This window comes from Passer montanus, unplaced genomic scaffold, assembly GCF_014805655.1.
Source record: "Passer montanus isolate IOZ18808 unplaced genomic scaffold, ASM1480565v1 scaffold25, whole genome shotgun sequence".
Lineage (NCBI taxonomy): Eukaryota > Metazoa > Chordata > Aves > Passeriformes > Passeridae > Passer > Passer montanus.
Window position 1 is genome coordinate 4,921,832 of NW_024367149.1, and position 21,485 is coordinate 4,943,316.

The following is a 21,485-nucleotide window of genomic DNA, read 5'->3' on the forward strand; positions in this document are numbered from 1 at the left end:
ATTCAGCCACCTGCACAGTGGGGCTGGGAGGAGCTGGGATGGTAACCTTATCTCTCCCAAAACATGAAGATTTAGTCCTGTAATTCAGGGCTCTTTGTTAGAAGTGTAAAGGTCACATTCCTATTCACAGAAGTAACAAGGAGCTCAGTAAGTATTGCAGTGTGTACAGGCCGTGAAAGAGTTTACTTAAGGGGGTGCCATATACTTGAAATCTGAACCAAATCCCACCGGAGTCAATGGGAGCCCTCAGAGGGCTTTGGGCACAGACTCAATAAGAGAGTGTAATCCAGCCAAAGCTTTCAACTTATTGTCAGAGTCCCACACTGTTTGCAGGATGGGTTGGATATATAAAGTAAGGGAGCAAAAAGTCCACAAACAGATTTATTAAAATCCACATGGCACTGCAATCTGTCTCCAACTACAGCCATGAGTGACATGGAGGAAGAACAGAACAATTCTCCTCCATTATATCCATTAACTCCCAGCTCTGCAGGGCCGGGTGACCCCCATTTACAGCCAGGTCATTGCACCTCACTGCCAGCTCTGAACAGATCAATTCACCAGGAATGTGCCCAAGCCTCCACGTGCCTGTGGCATCCTGGAGAAGGGAGTTCCACTATGCTGTGGGGTGTAAGAACTCACTCTGGTTTGCTGCTGCTGCTTGGAGAGCATGTGCTTGCCTGAAGCACAGTGAAAGTGTTTGCAGGAGATGTTTTTGACTGCCTGGCTCCACAGCAGAACCAAATGGTTAGCACTGAAAAAACCAAGGCAGGCAAGAGGTGCCTGAGCCCCGCTCCGAGGACACTGCCATGCAAGGAGCTGGTGCAGCCACCAGCAGAGTCACCCCTGTGATTCTTCACCCATCCTGCACGAAGTCCTGATGAATTTGAGAGCATTCATCCCCCAGGATCTGCTCAGCCTGCTTCCCTCTGCTCCCTCTGCCAACAAGGACGCTAACTCGCCTCAGTTGTTGGAACGATGTAGCTGTATGGCTTTGAGTGCAACTTGCAAGCGCTGGTAAGAGCTTTTAGCCAAAAGACATTTCTTTAAATGATTAAACGTACATTTGCAGAGCCCTAGTGTGTTCCAGGATTCCTCTACTTCCTTTTAAGAAAACTCAAAATTTGATTTTCCCCTTTCTAACTCACTTATAACAAAAGCCAAAGCAGCAAAGAACAGTCCCAAAAATGTGTTATACACCCTCAGAGATTCAAGAAATGAGACATTTGTGAATGATTAACTGGATTTGATCATATCCTGTTTTTTTATGCAGTGGCCAAAGCAAACAAAGGTCCCCATTCTGTCACTGGCAAAGTGACATTGAGGAGCCAAAGTCAAAGGTATCAGAGTCCGAGACGTTTCCGAGTCCAGTTTATTTTCCCTGAGCCAGAATCTTAAATGCCAAAAGATTTCTTAATGTAAATAATTGTCCTGAATCCAGCAAATCTTTGACAAGATGACAGCATAAGAGAAACCAATTTTAACTCTTTTAAACTCAGGGAAAAAAAGTAACTATGCAAAAGCTCCGACTCCTCATCCACACAGTGGCAGATCTGTCAACAATGGCAGCTCTTCAGTAGAGCCTGCAAGTCCCTTCAAGTGATGGATGAAGACCAAAAGATGACACTTCCTGGACTTCCCATTCCTGCCCTCTGTGTGGATACCATGCTGAAAGCTGCCAGCTGCTGGGACTGGTGATCTAGTGATCTGCTGGGCAACAGGGATTGTTCTTCTAATTTTGCCTTTCCTAACTAGAAGGAATGCCAGCTTCCATTAAAAAACCCTCAACTTCACATTCACAAATAAATTAAAATCTTAATTACAAATATCCATGCAAACATCACAGTTATTTCATTGTACATTCACAATCCAACACATACTAAAATATTTTCAATGCTCCAGTTCAACCAAGAGAACAGAAATAAAAAGAAATAAAAAAATCAAAACCAAAATCCAACTTTGAGTTGGCCTTCAAATAATTCTCCATTCCACATACGTCAACAGAGCCCAAAACTTTAACAACTACTAGGAGATGGCATGAGCAAGTCTTTGCAAAACTTAATCGTTAGACTCTGCTTAAAATTTATCTGCTTGTATTATCCCATGTACATCCGGGTAAGTTATCACCCATCTCATCACCAGCTTGCCCTGTAAATGCATCCTCTCCACCTGATTGAAGATTTCTGACTTCTATTTGTCTTAACTTCTCTCTCCAGTCAGAATTCACATATCAAGGTTGTTTTTGTATCCACCTGTTCATTTTACATCATGGTAATGCTGTTGTAGCCAACTCATGCACACCACCAGCAACCTGAAATCATGTTCTCCTTTAGTGACTGAAAACATGAATTTTTGCATGCTCCGACCAGCAGTCACAGACATTTGCCAACAGTGATCCATGTTATCCCATGGCAAGGACTTCTTCAGGATTAGAGACGTGGAAGAGGAAGGTTTAAGGAAAAAGGTGGCACTGGAGAGGTCCAGTGTAGGTAGGTAACATGAAACATGAAAGGTTAAAAAATCCCTGGAAGAATTTTCTTGACCTGCCTCCTGTTACGAAGTCCATCATAATTATCCTTTCCAGTTTTAAAATCCAGGAAAATCTTCTATGTGCGAAATATCTTACATAAAATAACTCTCCCTAGTCACCCAAAACTTGAGATAAGGACTCACTTGTTAAATATTAACAACAGAATACTCTGACAAGCCTATGTGATGAAAACAAAATAACCTGCATATTAGAGACAATTAGGCTCAGCATCAGTGAAAAACATCAGATTACTGCCTCTGGCTGCTCATATGTGCAAACAGAGTATGCAGTAACTGTCATATTCTTTATAAAATCAGTGGATTTAATTTTTTATAGACATGAAGTAAATGAGCTTCATATATATATGTGTGTGTGTGTGTGTGTGTGTGTGTGTGTGTATGCATGTATGCTTCTGCTTAAATATTTTAAAAATTTCTCTTCCTGGCCTGGGAAAAACCTCAAGAGTGTATAACTACTAAAAATTTAGTGCATCTAGAGATATATCAGACAGGTTAGAGAGGCAAGGGAATGATCTTGCATTTCCATCACTATTCCCTCTTCAGTCTAAACCTGAATAAACCATTCCTGCAGTATTAACCAAATTTATCTTGACAGCTGATGAAAAGTGGATCCGAGGGGTCAGAACATCAGCTGCCTTGGGAAATCCATGGAAGTGGAAAAGGAGAGAAAGCAGACATAAAAGATTTTCTACATAGGGACCTGAAGAGAAAGTCTGTACTTGGGCATGGAGATATGCAAAGCAGCCACCCCTAACAGTTTAAGATTAAAAATGCCCAGGTGTGGATGCAATTCTTCCACCCTCTGAGGATAAGGAGATACTCATGGGATTTGCTTGAGGACAAGACCCAGTGCTATACACAGTAATTTTGTAGTTTGAACACTAACACAAACACAGTGCAGTGGTCAGTATGGCTGTTGCACTTAAGAGGGGGCTTCTTACTAAATTTGATGAGGCAAGATTATTCTCCTTTCACTCACATTTTGTTTTTTCGAGACAAGGATCTGGAGACAGTGGGGGAACACATTATACAGCATGGCTGCTAACATTAATCACAGATCTTCCATTTCTGGTTTGCTTTTTTATTTTTAATTGGACTACAGAAAGCAGATCCATGTAATGTGTTTCCTTATCTCCCCACAGTTTCATTTTTCACTGGAAGAAAGAAAGAAAGAATAAACCATCAATTAGGGTTTTTTTAAACAAAAAAACATGTAAAAAATATGTGAAATACACGTGGTTTCCTTAAAGCACATCCATGCACAAACACACTGCTGAAAGAATGCACTTTCTTCCTTTCTTAGTGGAATATCCTGAGGCAGAGAGAAAGACACTTCTCAGCCAACTCTTGACAGCCATGTATTTTCTAATTGACCACATAAACTAAAGCTCTCCTTTTCCATTTCAGACATCCTAGTGACCCTCATCAATAACCTAAGCATCAGGTTGCATCCCTCAAAAGTTACATGAACTTGGGTGTTCCTACACAGAAAAATTATAACCACGTTTTGATGACAGAAGCAGAAAAAATGTTTTTAAGCAAATGTTATATACTTTATCTAGGTTTAGAGATCTACTACAAATTACTTTTTCTACTCTTTTCGCAATTCTTTGTTCCATGGCTTAGAAGGATAACGGGGTACAAAGGAGCAGGAGATAATTCCCTCACAAAGGACCTCCATTGCCAGAGCCTTTGAAGTTGTGCTAAAAAAGCCTTGCTAGCCATTAGCTGACACACAGCAGAAATCTGAACTGTTTCCATGCACACTACAAGCAGAGCTATTTTCTGCACAATTAGTCATAAAAAGGGCCAATGTAAACTGTGTCGGGAGGTCTCAATTCTTTACATTCTCCACGCAGTGAATCAGACATTATGTATAACGTTTTGTTGCCATTTAGACCTTGGGCTGCTCTGCAATCAGGAGGCGGCAGCCTCTATTCCTCCTTCTCCCTCGATGCTGATTCTCAAGCCCCTTGGCAGCACCGCAGTGTTTATGGTAGGAAGGCTTTGCAAGAATTAGTGTAGGGAAAAAGGCAAAGGGCTGAGAGCTGCCCCTTCACAGTCAGGGTAAATACTTTGTGGTCCCTTTGCCTGCTGCCTCTAAAACTGCATCTCCATTCCTCTTATTCTACAATGGTCAAAGCTCAGTATTTTGGAAGCTGAAAGATGAATTTGTCAAGGTGCGGCTGTAGTAAGGAGCTACAGCAAACACTCCAGGCAATGACTTTTATTTGAACTTGATGATTTCTCCACTATAGCATCCTAGTCTGACCCAGAGGTCTCTGGTAACAGCAGGAATTTAGTGGGAACAACATGCCATCCCACATTACTCTCTTTGGACATGACACAGGTTCCAGAGACCCATGGTGGGGAATCAGTGTTGTGGATAAACCCTCCACATTTTTAATTCCCTTTCACTCCTTGTCCAACATATTTCTTTGCTAATGAATAACATGCATTAAAAATTGGAGGTTCTTCAGCATTCCTCATGATGACCCTCACTACCAGACAATTGCCTCTCTTTGTTCTTGAACCACTTCCTTGAAATCTCACTCTAGTGGTAAGGATGGTCTCGAAAAAGTATCTTGAACGCACTTTGACAAGAAGCCAATGCTGGATTTGAGCAGATATTGCTTTTGTAAGTTGTATCTAGATGCACCTGAAGGATTCCCCCAGCCTCTGATGTGAAGTGTCTTATCAAGGAATGACATCAGGTAATGGATTAGGTGGGTGATCTGCATCTAGGCATGAGTATGATGTCAGGACAGCCTGAATATTTGGATTTTAAAGTTTACTGATAATATGAATGAAACTGATGCTTGTGGGGATCTAACAGGGGAAGGAATTTTCCCGAAATGGCTTGAAGGAACCCAGCCTAGCCCAGTTAGTATGAAATGTGAGCCATACCACACCAGAGGATGAGACATGCAGCCCTACCACACCAGACTAGATGTAACAAAAGCTTCCTAGAGGCTGGTGTTCAGGTTTGAATCAAGAGCTCTGTAGGTTTTCCAAAGAGAAAGGGACTATCAAAGGCCCCACCTTCCAGAAAAGTCTGTCACCCCAGGTTGCTGGCTTTTGCTCTGCTTCAGGACACGCTTTTGCACTTGGAAATTGCAGCATTATGCAAAAAGCTGTGAAGGAGAGCTGGAGATGCAGGGAATGAGCTTTCCTCTTCCCCTATTTGGCAGGAGTGTCCAAGCCCAAAGCATGCCTTAAAAGTTACTTTGCACAAGCCACGTGCAATGGTCCTGTAAAGCAGGCTTTCATCATAGACTCCTTACATCATGCCACCCATTCTCCAAGCAGATGGAGAAATCATTTTCCCTCTCGTTTGATGTTGTTATTCTATGCAGTTGTGAGGAACTGACTCATAGCCACTTTTGGACAGTCACGGGAACCAGAGCAATAACACATAAGAAGCCAAAGCGTGCAGCATTTCCAACGTCCAGCAATCCTCCCATGGGCTCCCCTTCATTCTTTTCTTGCATGTAATCACCTCTCTTCCCTCTCACCCGAGTGCACTTGGAGAACAAGCTCTGGAGAAAGGCCACACCGTAGCCAGAGGGAGAATGGAGAGATGAGGGGCCAAAAGTTGAGGGGGTTATTCCAGATTGACGCCAGGCTAATAGAGCACAGATTTGTGTGTCCCTGGGGTGTCTCGGAGATCTGCAGTGCAATTCTATACTTGGAGCATCTCAATCTGAAGGACAGACAGATTCCCACAGACTTCTATTTCCTTGCTGCCCCCAAGTATAATAAACCTCCCCAATGTCTCTCCATTTCTGATCTTCCTTTCTGAGCAGCCCTTCTGTTAAGGGTATGGAGCTATTGTTGAGGTACTCACATTCACACCATGGAAATCCTTCTCCAGAAGCACCCTGCAGTGCAATGCACACTCCTCAACAGAGGGACAGAGTTTACCAGTTTGGAGCTGGCTCCTTGCTGGTACAGCCCTCTGTTTCCAGTTTCAATGCACTGCCACAATGTGAGCTCAGCAACTCAGTTCTCTGCTGTCTTCGAAGTCTTGGAGCACTTTCCCTAGCAGACTTGCTCTAAACATATGTGGTAAACAATAAAATGATTTTTCTGGGGAGGAAAAAAAAAAGCTCCATTTTCTTCCAAGTACAAACCAGCTGTTTCACTTGGGTTCAGAAAAACAACACGGGCAAGAGCTAAAGTGAGGTCACCTCCTAAGAATCTCCTCTGAAGCAGCAGTTTGTAGCTGCTTCAGACATTTCCAAATGAAGTGACTGGTCTGTGCTAGTGAGTCTCACTGGAGAGGATGGCACCTCCACAGAGCAATTAATTCCAACATCTCAAACTCTAGGTTTGGGAAGAACATGAGCTCTCTGTGCAAGTCTCTTTCCATTGACCATGTGAGCTTAAGGAGCTCCTTTAGCCTCAGTCTATATCAGGCATGGTGACCCACCAAGCCACCCTGCTACTGCCCAGAAGCTCCTGAGCACGGCACACAGCCCATCCTTCTTCCCCATCATTCCCTTTCCTGCCCTGTCCCCCACCTCTCTTGTCATGCCAGAGTTTGCACAGTACAGGGAGCTGTGTTGATTGGGGCTTGGGTTGATTATAGGGCCATTTGGGGTATTTCATATTCTTGCTTCACTTATGTGGCATTAGAGGAGTTTTCCACAGAGAGAAGGTCCAACACAGGATGACAATTTCAGCATATATTCTTAAAGAAAACACAGGATCCCTTGAGAGTCAAACAACAAAGCCTGAATATTTGAAGTGTTTATTCTGTAAAATGTATTGGTTGTGTTTGCTGGTACAAGCTGCATCAACTTACCAGGGCAAAAAATATGGAGGAGGAAAATTATTTCAGCAGGGCTGAAACAGAAGTTTGATTGACTTTGTCCCCAGGTTTTACTATGAGCAAAGGCAGGGCTTACTCAGTCTGAGATACTGCATGGAGAATGGTTATTGGCATTTTCCCCTTTAGCAGAATGCCACGGCTAGATGTGATTTTATTTTTTCATTGTTTTTGGTTTATTTTATTTTTTTAAGGTGCATGCTCCTCACTGAACTATATTGTTGGGAATATACCTTTCTACACAAGGGTGTGACTGGAGGTGTCCCTCCATGGGACCCTCTCCAATGGACAAGGTCAATGTACAAAAACTTGGAACTTCACCATCCCTAACACTGCAGTAGAAGAAAAGGAGATGAGTGTGAGGAAAATCTTAGAGAAAACCCAGCATCTCTAAGAGTCTTCCAGGGTGCTGGAGGCATCTCTGGGACCATCAGATGCCCCAAGTGCAGGCAGTCTGGTGTGAAATGCACTGTCTTAACATTCTTTGCCAGCTGTCACCAATGCCTCAAGCAATGAGGAAACTGGTGAGGAAATGCAGCCTCTTTTTGCACCCAAGGTGCCTTATTAGTGCATGCACAGCCTTGCTGAAGTAGGCACCCCTCTCCCACCTGAACCACAGTTATCAGCTCTTTCCAGGGAAGCTGCTGCCGGCCCCTGGACAGCCAGTGCAGGGCAAGCAGCCTCTGAGAGAAGTGTTTCATATCCCATTGCAAATCCCCTGAGCCATCCCCAAACAGTCTGGAATGCACATGGACCTGCTTGCCAAAGCCAGGCACAGCTCAGGGCAGGGGGGAGAAACCAGATTCCCTAGCTTCTGCCTTCTTTGCAAAGGTGGTAACTGTGAACACAGCACTAAAACACCTCAAGGACTTGGTGGAGGCAGAGCTCAGGGCAACTTCAGGCCTTGGAAAGGTCCTCAGCCAGGAAGACAGCTTTTTGCAAGCAGAGTATCTCACTGAACTTGTGGAGGCATCTCTAAGGCCCAGCAAGGACCAGACCATGTGGGACCTCATCTGCTTCCAGCACACAGCCAGTGTTATGAAATGCAGCACCTTTGCTTGACTTTGACAAAGGCTCCTAGCAGGTAATAAGGATGAGGGCCATGGTCTGTCTGCAGGCTCAGTAGTGAGATGACTCTTGAGTCCATCCTTTTTTGGCCTCATGGATGCATTTGACTCCTACAATATACTGTGTCCACAATGTAATCAAGGCTGGTGTGAAACTGAACTTCACTGTGTTTGCTTTGAACCTGCTTCTCCCAGTTCCTCTAGTTTGCACAAGGCAGCTCTAAACCGAATTAAACAGAACTTTATTCTGCTCTAGTGTGAGATCAAACCATTCCAGGAAAGTTATTTGGGGGCAATGTCTGCCGAATCTGCAAAACTTATTCAAAAGACTACAAGATGAGCTGTCATTTTCTGTTTGAAAAGCAGTTTGAAAACCACAAATCAAAGCTCCCAGTTGGCAGGACACGGATCCTTGCTTGTTCTTTCTGGTTTTGACCTCTCAGTCAATTATTCTACAGACTACACTGCTTTCTTCATCTATTCCAGGAGCCCCTTCCTGGTGGTTTATTTGGATTGTGGATGTCTCATAAGTGAAAAACATGGTGATGCCTTAGCATCAAACAAAAGAGAGTGATTCCTCAGCAAATTGCCAGCCCCCTGGAGTTTATGGACACAGGACAAAACTCCTTGCTGGAGCAGAGTATTAATGCTTTCTATCCCATGGACATAGAAAAACAGAAACCATTTCACCAGACTCTTTTTAAAAAGAAAACTGCTCAAGGAAACCAAAACTGAGCTTCCTTACTCAGGATTTTCTTTATCTATAAAAAAACTTCACATTGTTAAGACTGACTGTGGTTCGTTCTTTTCACAGAAAAATCCAGCTGGCCACTGGATGTCACTGTTGTTGCAGAAAAACACCCCTAAAAGCTCACAAATGAGGCTGTGAATAAGGTGAGGTGTCACCCCAACCTGGAAATGGCCTTTTCTTCCAGGTTAATTAGTGCAGCGCTGGTGGCATCTGGAGGCTGCCCAACCAGTGCAACACCTGGAGGCAGGATGGTCTCCATCAGCAGCTGAGAGCAAGTCCTCCAGGGAGCTCATGGACCCTGAGTTACCTGTGCCCAGGTATGCGTCCCCTCCTCCTGCTTGATGCCCTCTGCTTTTGCTGAGACATCCCTGCTGAGCACAAGAGATATGACCTGGTCTCCAGTTTGGACTCAACCCTTTCTCTTCTGCCATGCAGAGGAGCACACCGCAGCAGGCATGATTCCAAGCCTGTCCTTGATCATGGATTAAAGGCAATTACACGTAGTGCTGCTCTGTGGTTTGAGCTGGCGCTGCTCTAAAGGCAGCTTGGCGCAGCTGCACGACTTGCAAGGCTTGAGCTAATTGCTCCATCGAAAACTGCTCTCTGCTATGTCGATCATTTGCCACCTCACAAGCTACACCAGCCATCTCCAAATCCATTCAACCACACAGCTGAAACCTGCCTTAAAAGACCATCCTCAGCCTTATAATTCAGCTAAGGATTCCTTTGCAGCACCATAATGCCAGTGCAGGCAAGGGGCTTTTTCAAGGAGTGCTTTGAGGCCCTAGGCTGAGATCCTTCCCACAGAGGGAAAGCAGGAGAAATAAGACCCAAGAGTCCACAGAATGCTCTCAGACTGTGGTGAGATGATGCTTCTGTGGCATTCCAGGAGGTGTAAACTCGGACTTGTTTCCCACCTTACACTCCACGCCCAAGGCTTACTGCTTGATTCATGCCTGTCTTGACATTGGGAAGTAAACCCCCAAAACAGGGCAGATCACACCAACAAACTCTTGCCTCTGAGGAGAAAAGGAAGGCGGAAACACACTATAGATATTTGTGAAGCTGCTGAATATGGTATTACAAGACCCTATTACAGATCTCTTCCAATACCACATGAGATACATGTGGTGTTGGAAGAGATCTGGAGCATCTACATCTGGAGCTCTGTCTCCTTGGAAATGCAAAGCATGCCAAAGGTGTGGAATAATATAAAACTGGGCTAGAAAGTACCCATTTTAATGCATCTAAATGTCATAAACCAGGATCAGCTCTGCCTGGGTATGATGGATCAGATCAGCTTTGACACTAAGGATGTTGGTATAAATTAGAATAAGAACTTCCAGAGGACACTGACACCATTAGGAGAGTCCATGGCCGTGTATTTTCTTAATTATTTTTTATTTCTTTAAAAGCAAAACTGAAGAAAGAAATGCTTTGTGAAGGACAGACAGTCCTTTGGCTAAATGTCCTGTGGTGGAAGGATGGGGAGTTTCCAGACAGCAATGGCAAATGCTCTACCAGAAGGGTCAGTAAATCTTATCTGTCAGAGAGACCATCTGTGTAGTGGGAAAAGAACGGAACATAGTCCTGCAGGAATTAGAGATTCTCAGCTGCAAAGGTGCTGTATGAATACCTATCCCAACCCAGCAGAGATGAGCTTCATCCTACAAATGCTTCCATTTGTGAGCTACTCTGGGCATGCAAACTGTTCTATCAAGCCCCCACATCCCTGTGGACAAAGGATATCTTTCTCACAAATTTAAAATTTAATTGACTAAAAGTCTTGGAAAGCTGTATTCCTCAAGTACTAATTCATATATGCTATGTCTATGGGGAAGTTCTTCTAATTACAAACTTATTCCCTATTAGACTATCCAATGTGTCTCTACATTCCACTCATTACTAGTTATTTTTGTGATTTTCACCCACACAGATCTATTCTCAGCCACACGGCCAAACATCCTGACCAGTTTCAATTTAGGGTTTTTTTCTATATAAATATACAGAATTTCTATATACATCCATGTTTTGAGCAAGCAGAAATATTTGATTTGAGTCCCCACTGCAGTACTCTGGTTTTGCACTGGTATAAACAGTAGTGGTTTCCACTGTTATCTCCTGCTGCCCAGCTGTTAACACCAGGGAAAAGGAGCAACAATGAAGGCAAACACAATTTATCTGAACATCCCTCATAATATTGGCCCAGGGAGCAGACTTCTAGTGAAACCAAAAAAAAGGAGATTCAGTGCTCCTGTGAAGTCCTCCTGATACAGCTGTCCACTCTGACACATGGTCACATTCAAAAGCTGACTAAGTTATTATGGAAGTTCAGAAACCTCAAAATATACACAACAGCTTTTGAAAAACATTGTGGTTGTGTGGGTTCGAGCGTGCTTGAGGAACATGTCAAAATCCAAACAAACAATCCCCGCCTTCACCCCTTTCTGTTAACACACGAGCGTTAACACAGCTGATGAGCACATCACCAAGATTGCAATTCGTAGCCCTGTTATTCACAGCCCTCATTAAAGAATAACAGCCCCTGTTTGAGTATCACGAGGCAAAATTGTTCGCACATGTGGACCAAACAGACACACCAAGGCTGCACCCTTATGGTTTGTGAGTGACAGGCTTAATAAGATTACGCTTGATCTTTCTCTTAATAAAGCTGGATGACATTCAAGCAAAGCCTGGGGTTTTTTTTAATGGTACGTTAAGGGAACCCAGAGTTTGGCACAGCTGGAGGCCTGAACCATCGAACAAAACTTGGCACTGCCAGCACTCCCTTACGATCTCAGACCTCACATAATGAATATTTATATCTATATATACAGACACGCACATGTATTAAATACCTATCATTAGCTGGTCAAGGTCAATGCTCTGGGTAACAGAGCTGGATGTAATACCAAGAATGATGATGGCTCTTTTTTTTTTTTCCTGTGTTATGAATCACAAAAATTAAGCAACCCACAGTTTATAGAGTCTGCAACATGATGGACTGCTTTTAAACCACACATACCGAAGGGAAGGAGAACAACTCCAAAAAATTACAAAAGCAAAAGAGAAGTGTCATCACCTTACTGTTTAAACTTGAACACAGCAGAACATGGAGACTCCTGCTTAACTTTAATAACACCAGCAGCCTCACCCGGCTCCAGGGAAGCAGTCATTTGCTTGAGATAAGTCAGGGATGGTGTGCTTTGAAGCTTTATGGGTTAGAAGCTAAATAGTGTTAGCTGAGTCACACTGATTTAAACCATCACTGCAACCGGCCCAAAGATTACCAAAGGCAGTTAATAAAGAAATCACTCAGAGGAAGAGAAATTACTGAATTTTTATTAGGTTAAAAAAAAAAAAAAAAAAGATATGGATATATAGATAGAAAAGAAAAGTAATCCCTCCCCAGCTAAGTCTTTACTTTCGAATTTTTATTAGGTAAAAAAAAAGAAAAGATATGGATGTATAGATAGAAAAGAAAAGTAATCCCTCCCCAGCTAAGTCTTTAATTTTGAAAAAGGAAAGCTTCTATAAGGAGAAACTGAACATTCCCATCTTTACCTCATCTCCAGTGGCTATGCTCTCAAGCTGAGTGTCATTGTTTTAAGTACCAGTTCTACAGATAAATCAGTGGGTCTCAGGATTAAACAGAGTTCATGATGTACATGGGGTGGGGAAGTCTAGTTCATCTACCAAAAAATATTTTTTGATAGCCAAAATAGTTCCCAAATTACATTAGGAATACTGATCAGGAATTTAAGAGTACTGGAATACTGTCTCTTGCTCTTTCCAAAACAAACCAAATTTTTTTTTAAATCAGTTTTATTTCAAAGCACACAGCAATGATTTACTGAAATGGAATATGCGTACTTCTAATTTCAAAAAGAACACAAACACAGACATTAAATTAAACACTTTGCAGAGCCTGAATTTTCTTCCAGGCTTTTGTTTTGGTGAGAAAATGAAAACGTTTTTGTTCAGCATTGACCCAATATAACTTTTCCTTCAATCATCTGGTTCAGCCAACAAAATAAGACATAAATAATTTCCACTGCTCTAGACTGAGACCAGATCTTGCTAATGTGGATGAATTCCTGATCCTTGGCATCTCTCTTTTTCTTGAGATCTACTTGCAGTACCTTAAAGCCTGAACATAGTGGTGGGAGGTTCAGAGCCAAAATACCACTTTGCAGAGTCCCATCTACATCCCTTAAAGTCAGGAACGAGACTCCCATTGAATCCAATGGAGCTGATCAGAGATTCATGCTACAGAAAAGTACATGAGGAAACTGTGCTTCCCTCTGTCTTCAACGCACAGCACTCAATTTGCTTCTGGGGCTGCAAACCTGTCCAGTCTAGCTCTTCACTTTCATTTACAATGCTTTAAAGTTTCTCCTTGTGTGCAACCTGATCAGAAGCTCACTAAATTCAATGAAAAATGCCTAGAAGGCATTTCCCGAGCAATGTGGGGTCCTTACTTCCAGCTGGTTTGAAGACACCAGAGCTCCAGAGCACTGGGCACATACACAGTTACAGGTGAGCAGAGTGTGAACAGCAGACAAGATCCTCTTGCCTAAAGAGTGGCCCCTTGCCACTTGCCTCTTGTGGCAAAATTATGCCTTCTTGAAGGAATCCAGCCCATAATTACCCAGTTAGATAATTATCTGCTCCTTTAAGTGGATGAGACTGAGATAATCATGACTGAAGTAAGAAATTAACTGCTGGCCCTATTGGCATTTCTGTGCCCAAACCCTGCAGAACTTTTCATTCAACTGAATTCCACCTATGATGCTCTCACACTATATTCAGGCTGACTATTCCAGGCTATTATATAAGCCCTTTGACACTGTTCTATCCCAAATTTCTCCCAACTTCCACACTTTTTGTCACAGCCAAGTTTCTGCAGGAAACAAACAACTTTTTCATTGAGGCCAATTAGCTCAAGAATGTCAAAAGAAAAAAAAATCAAAAGGCTTTGGGTCAGTGACAAGAGCAATAGAGAGGCCAACAAAATGAAAGGGACTCGTTCTGAACATGCTTTTGACTACGTCAGATACAATTCCCAATGGAATGAAACAAGAAAAACATTCCTTAAGAGATTCGAGGTCTGTCATGAATTCCCAAGGCACATTAAGAACTCTCACTCTCCCCTCTGTCTCTCATTCCTTTCTGAGGTACATCATGAGCTCCAGAAGGAGGATGATAAGTCTGTACATCATCCCACCCATTATCATACAGAGGATGATAAAGAGATCTGTACAGTGGCCCCAGACACTCGAAGTCACAATGTACCAAGGGTTAGGGAACCCTACAATTATGCTCCATATTTGCTCATATTTTTGGGGGAAAAACAACAGAAATCAAAATTTTATTTGATAATATTTTCTTTGTGGATGAGATACTGGGACTCCTTCTCTCAAGAAACACTCACTTGGATTCCTTGCAAAGTAACTGGTTTGTGCCCCTGCTGCTCCATCCTTACAAGAAGCATAATCTGTTTTCCTCCCAGAAGGACACATTTGTCCCATTACGTGCCTATATGTTGATAAATTTGCTGGTGACTGAACTTTGGAATGAACTCCAGGATACTACAATCTCTGTTTTTCCCACCACCACAATGCTCATCACTGACTTCATGTCCAGGGTGAGGAGCCCCACCAGAGCAACAGGCACCTCTTTTTTCCAGACTTGGAGACATCAGACTCACAGACTTGTCAGTATTAGAACCAAAGCTCACCTTTCAAGTTGTTTGAAGTATGAATTCAAAGGATTACTAAATATCAGTCTTAGAAGGAATAAGGCTTCTATAGGGAAAAAAAAAAACATCACTGGTTTCCAGCTGAGCTTTTTTTAATGACAGACTTTGCACTTCCTAATCTGTTTGGGAAATAAATGCCACATGGCATGTTAATGTACTGAGCAAGGGACAGTCAGACTTCCAGCAAATAATTCATAATGACATCTTTTGGGTTAGATTTTATGATGCTCTTTGTAGGACAATGCCACGAGTTGGTCTTGAGTATTTCACCATGAGAACAAAATATTCCTCCTGACATCTAGCTCTGTGTTCATGGGCTCATTTTTTCTGATGATTAATTCTGAGTTCATGTAGAGTGTGTTCAAGATTACACGGATTCATATTCAGTTGACCATATCTGAGAGGATTATTTTAGTGTGCCCCAGTTTATGGCCCATGAAACATGATCCCTCTTGTCTCTCCATGTCTCTCCCTCTGCCAGCAGTATTCTTCTACACAACCAGTGCTGAGAACTTGTATTATCAGCATAAAAGCAGAAAACAGCTATTCTTTTCTATGAAAACCAGCTCTCATTCAGTGCCTTAAACTTGCTTTGCTCTCAGAGCCAACAGCCAAGCAGAAAACATCAAAATATCAAAACGTTTTGAAGGAAACGCCCTTAAGAAAAAAAATCTTCATTTCAGGTTTGCCACAGTCTTGATCACTTTTGGTGCATCTAGCACGTATTTCTGCTGTTACTAGGGATACTAATCTGAACAAGATTAAACACAGTGGAAATACCCTGATACCACCTGAAGCCATTGTTTGTGTCTCTGAAGAGCTGTGACACATGGATTACACTGGAAGGTGTTTCCATCTCTACCCAAGAGACTGGTGCTGGCAGCTCTGTGCTGATCCTGGCAGCCAGCAGGCAGATGTGCTGTCTAATAGTTTTGGCAACTTCTGACTATCTTTCCTATCATGGCATCATTATCTTGAGCTGACTGCCAGCTGGCCTGGACGGTGCTGGATACATGAAATGCAGAGAAGCTTTCAACTGACAACACCCTGTAAATTATACATAGCACTGTTATTTCATGTGCAGCCCCCTAAGATCTCAGAGCAGTTTAAGGACAGAAATCAGGTCCAAAGCTGTGACCCTTACTTAACAAGCGTTAGCTAATTAGAAACTGTCCCATTGAAATAAGCAGAGTTCCTCGAAGAAGTCTGTTTAACGCGCAGCTGCACAATTAAAAAATGAAAATAAAAGTATTACTTACACTGGGGTTGTTTCTCAAAGCCACAGTTCTACTATATCCCCTTGGTGCTGTACCAAAGTAACAGAAATATGGAGTATTCCTATTATAAAAAAACCCATTCCTGGTCACTAACACAGTTACTTTGGAACCGACAAATAATCGTTTCTCCAGATCTTCAGGCAACCTACAACACACTTATGTTTTGGTAAGTTCCTAAGTTCCCACAACTCAACAGCTGAACCAGAACTTCTGCTGCACACAATTGCCTGAACCAACAGGCAGCGCAACGTGCTCGTGAGAAAGAGATGGATTTGAACTCAAACCTTTAAAGTAAAATCCCTCCAGCAATGAGCCGTAGTAAGCTACTGTTGCTCAGTATCATTACTGCTGTGACCAGAGCTGCTGGGATTTTCTGTTGGTATTATCACGCATCCCTTCCCTCACGTGTCACTGCGACTGCTCGCAGAAAGCAGAGGTTATATGCACTGTTCTATTGGAACAGAGAGTGCCTTTCACAGCCCCTCAGCAATTTTATTTTCCTTTGACTGATGCTGTCAACACATTATCTGAAGTCTGCCTGCAGAGCAAGGGCTCGGTGAGAGTGTTTGCATTGCACTTGTGCGTTACGCTGCACCCTGCTCGGGCACCCTCTGCCCATCACTCACCGAGCCCACTTTCTGATCACTTGACTGCCATTTGGACAAAGCCCAACTCCAGCCCTCTCTGAGCACACAACACAGCCAAAGAAGGAAAGATAGTCTTTTTCAGTTCAGTTTTCAGCTGCAAGTCAATGAATTGTGTGGTTATTGGTCTTTTTTTGAAAATAGAGCTTTTCTATAAATACTACACTTGCAGAAAAGATCAGAACCACTTTTTTATTCACTCATTTTGGGGAACTTCAATATGCAGCCTGCAGAATGCTTCTTTTGCAGATAGGAGTTAGACTAGCTTTCAGTAACTAATAAATACAACACATACACTTCATCAAAAGATCCTAAGTACAGTACTGCTGTGCAGTAGCAAATCAAGCTTCTTTTTTGTTGTTGTCTCTGAGCATTATTACTGTAGTTGATGTATTCATGGAATTCCTTAGCTGGTCACTGAAAAGAAAGCACACCTTAATGTTGACTAGCTGACATTATACTGTGACAGTGAACAACAAGGAATACTCTGTGCATCTGGAATCACAGTAGAAATGCATCTTATCCAATTTTCCAGGAAAGAATTTGGCCAGGACATCAGAGTACAGAGTCTCTTTGCTAAGTGTGCTACTGGAGCATTACTCACAGCAACTCCTGCCCAAGGCTTGTGAGTCACCACCAAAGAGAGGAGGGACCTCACCGTCCCCTGACAGCGAATGGGGGGACGGCCAGTGCAGATGTACAAGGTAAAGAATTACTTCTCAGCTGCCAACAGCTCCACCAGCACTTGGTTTTCCCTGCCATGGCTTTCTTCCATCTGTGGCTTGTGACAACTGAGAGCAGTTAATGGACAGCATGAAAGAGATTTGCCAGTCCATGGCACTGGAGTGGCAGAAGTGAGAGGCAAGTACAGGACTGCCACAACAAGGATTTGTTTCCTTTCCATTGCTGAGCTCCTTTTCCCTAACACTGCTTTGCTTTATTCAGCATCCAATACCTGGGTTCTGCAAACTAATAATACAATTCCACACAAATGCAGATGTACAATACACAGAGATACAAAAGGCATGTATATATTTTTCTGTAGAGGAAATATGGTATTTATGCTTTATAAGATGAACAAGGAGAAGAGAAAACCAAGAATTCTGGGCTATTGCCCAAACCACACAGCTTTGAAATCAGCGGTACATTGAAAAAAAACCCACACAACAAAAAAACCCCTATACTTCCTTCCAAGAAAAGTGTCTAAGTTTTCCAATTTGTTTACGACTGAAGTCTACCCACAAGAGACTAAATTCTGGGCTGGATGAGACTGGACTGGCATACAACACCAAAAAGCTCTCCTTCCTGAACTGGGGAACAATATCTTAAGTGTTTGTACATGGAGGCAGACCTGGTGTTGCAGAACGTTTTCCCAAAACTGCTCTGCTTTTAATTTCCAATGAATCAGCAAACACATCTGTAGGCTACTACTCTTCCAGACCAATGTTCTCATTTTTTTTATTCTCAGAACTCATCTCTCTTTTCCTGACACCTGCTCACTGCTCCCTCTGAAATACAGTCCAAAAGTATTCAAGTACTTAGAAGTATTCAAGTTTCTTTCTCTGGAAGTCTCTTCTTAGCTCTGACTTTAATTAAATTGTATTGTATGTGATGTAGAAACAAGTGAAGTTAGAAATACAGTAATTAAGGTAACTTGACTCTCTAACAGAGAAAGACAGGATCTCTAAATGCTTAAGCTAGGCGAGGAATCTGATACAGTTCTGCACAGGAACAATATCCAGATGATACAAATACAACTGCAATATATCCCTAATTGCCCCAATCTTTAAGTAGTATTTAACTCTAAGAGTCTGTGCTAATATTAGCATCATTTCTCTGGAAAGCTCCGTTATTGTCTACCACAATGGAAACAATCCTTAGTATCAGCTACATCTTTGCTCAGCTTTGAGCCAAGGAATCACTTTGGTGAATCCTCCCTTAAGACCCTAAGTCCCAGATCTGTCAAGATACTGAAAGTAAACCTAAATTGCAAACACTATCACTTCCCACTTCCAGACTGCAGGCGCCAGCCCAGAAGCTGGGTTTGGAAAGAAGCCTGGTCTGTACCCCAGGAGCTCTGAGGGAACATCACCTACTCCTCACATGCCACTACTGTTTTCATCTTAAAGCTATCAGGGAGTTGTTTTTCCTCTGAGACAACACCAGAGGTGTGCTGGGGTGTCAGGCCAGAGACCAACTCCCGCTAATGGCTTGTTCTTCACCTGGGTTTGGCGATGATGCTACTGCAAACTCTTTGGTCAGGAAGCCAGGGCCAGGCTGCATCTAAAGAAATGACATAGCCTTTGACCTGCCAGTCATTGCTGGGGTCATTGCCCAAGACCTTGCAACCTCCAGATTAGAGGTGGGACTTGCTGGTGGGGAGGTCTCCATAGCAGGACAGCAGCATAATGCAGCTCCCTGCCACCCTCCTTAATGCAGTCTCCAGACATTACAGTGCCATTCATGTTTTTGGTGTTTGGTTTTGTTTTTTTCACAGCAGAGGAGGGAACTGAACTATCTTCATTTACTCAAAGCAAAAAGAAGCTAAAAACTTGGCCCAGGACCAACAGGTGGCCAGTAGCAGAGTAGGAATAGGAATACAGCTCTCCTGAGACTGATGTCCTGAGCTCTCAGAGGATGCTCTGCACGCTCAGATGAAGCACAGCCTGATAACATTATGTATGACCATTTCCCTGCTTATGCTGGGGCCTTTCATCTCTGAGACTTCACAGCTCTTGCTGTCCTGTGTTTAACCTTGAGCTAAGCAGATAATTTATGGCCATACCAATTCCAAAAAAGAAAAGGAAAAGCTGCAGTGCTATATTTGAAGTGAAGTCTGGCAAGACGTCCTGCTCTCTCTCCACAAGTACTTTATGGCAAAGCCTGAAACGGTTTCCCGGGATGTCGTATATCTGGCATGAATCCCTGCCAGGCAAAAATCTTGTCTTGTTTAATTAGCTCTCACAAATTTTCACCATCCAGCTTTCTCACTGAGGTCTGAACCACAGCTCCTGCTGTCCAGAGACCATGGGGAGCGAGACACCACGTCCAAGGCCACTGCTGGTGGCCCGGCTGTGAAAACGCCTGATGGAAACTCATCTCATTAAACTTTCGAAGATGGATGCTCTGGCATTGGACCAGCTCCGAGCTCTCAGCTGGAGTTTCTGCTGGCCTCCAACTCTCTCTTTGTAATATTTTAGCATTTGCCTGCTGGAAAATGACTTGTAAGAATGCTCTCTAGTGCCAGTGTTTGGAACCAGAGCTGTTTCCAGCATTCCCAAATCCTGGGATGCTCAGAGCTGATGTGCTGACTCAGATCACTTGAGACAAGCAAGTTAGTGAAAAGTTCAATCCAGTGGTAATGAGATCTGGTGGAATTAGGCATCTGTATGATTTATTTCGTGTTTTGTAATCAGTGCAGAGTGTTAATGTCATCCATTTGCTCCCAAACCCCAGCTTAGAAAAGAGCAAGGCTAGTCAAAGCAAATGGCTCCAAACCTTCTGATGTCAGCCTCTTTTCTTTGTGAAAGGAGTGATTCCAGATCTCTGCAGAGTTGCCTGGCAATTTAATCCTATCTCTCAATAAGTATTTATTTATATTGATTATTAATTGGTTCAGCCACATGATGTTCCCCAGCTCCCTGCTAAAGAGACTGACATTTTTTATCAAGCATATCAGTCAAACTTAACCCAACAGGTGTTGAGATGAAAGCTGTGATCAGGAAATACAGACATTTTGTGAATGAAAATTCACTACATTCAAAGGGTTTTGAAGATTCACTGACAGTAAATGATATGGTTTGCTGAATCCAAAAATCATCAGGGTTTTCCAGGGCCCCCTGCCTTCTCAGTTGCCTTCTGCACACCACAGAATCTTTACCAATAATTCCTGGAAAATACGTTCTTGTCTCCTGAGCTCTGTGGTCTCCATTACATAGGTTTTTCAAGGCCCAATCTGTCATATAACATAATCTGTTTATAACCTAGAGAGAATATGTGATGGAGCAAGAAAGCTTATGGCTCTGGTAATCTGGAAAGCCCTCTAGCACACAGCAAAACATCAGGGGAGTAACACAACACCAGGGCTTGCCACAAGCATACAAGGAACTGGATGTGTCCATGCATCACGGAGCAGAGACCTTACTTTGTTTCCTGTAACTCAAGTGGGACAAGAGCTCTTCACAGCACATCTTCTTTTTCTTCAGTTTTCATTGCAGGGCAAAGTTAACACTGAATGACAATCACTCCAATTACTCAACAGGCTTGTCTTCTCCATCAAGGAAAACAAAGAGTTGGTGCTTTTGAGCTGATGTATCATATTTCCTTAACTGAATCCTATATGTTGTTCCCCAGTTTTTGATACAAATACTTCTATTTTTCCCCCATACTGCTTGTGATCAAGTGAGAATCTTTCCTTATTCCTGCCTGTACTGTTGGATATTTCCCTTGGATTTTTTTTTAACCGTGTCTAGCACTTTCATAGGAAAAGAACGACTGCTAAAAAATCCATTACCATGGTTTGGCCAGAGTCCAAAATTTTAGCTACCAAGAATGTTAAATCCTCCATCTGTTTGCTAGTTAGATAATGTTACCTTTGAGCTTTC

The 21,485-nt window shown here is 42.8% G+C and overlaps 1 protein-coding gene across 1 annotated transcript in view; it reads right to left on the reverse strand.

Moving 5' to 3' along the window:
- Positions 1 to 21,485, reverse strand: part of TRABD2B (TraB domain containing 2B) — a 263,300-nt gene that overhangs the window by 43,770 nt on the left and 198,045 nt on the right. The gene's annotated exons all lie outside the window — the stretch shown is intronic.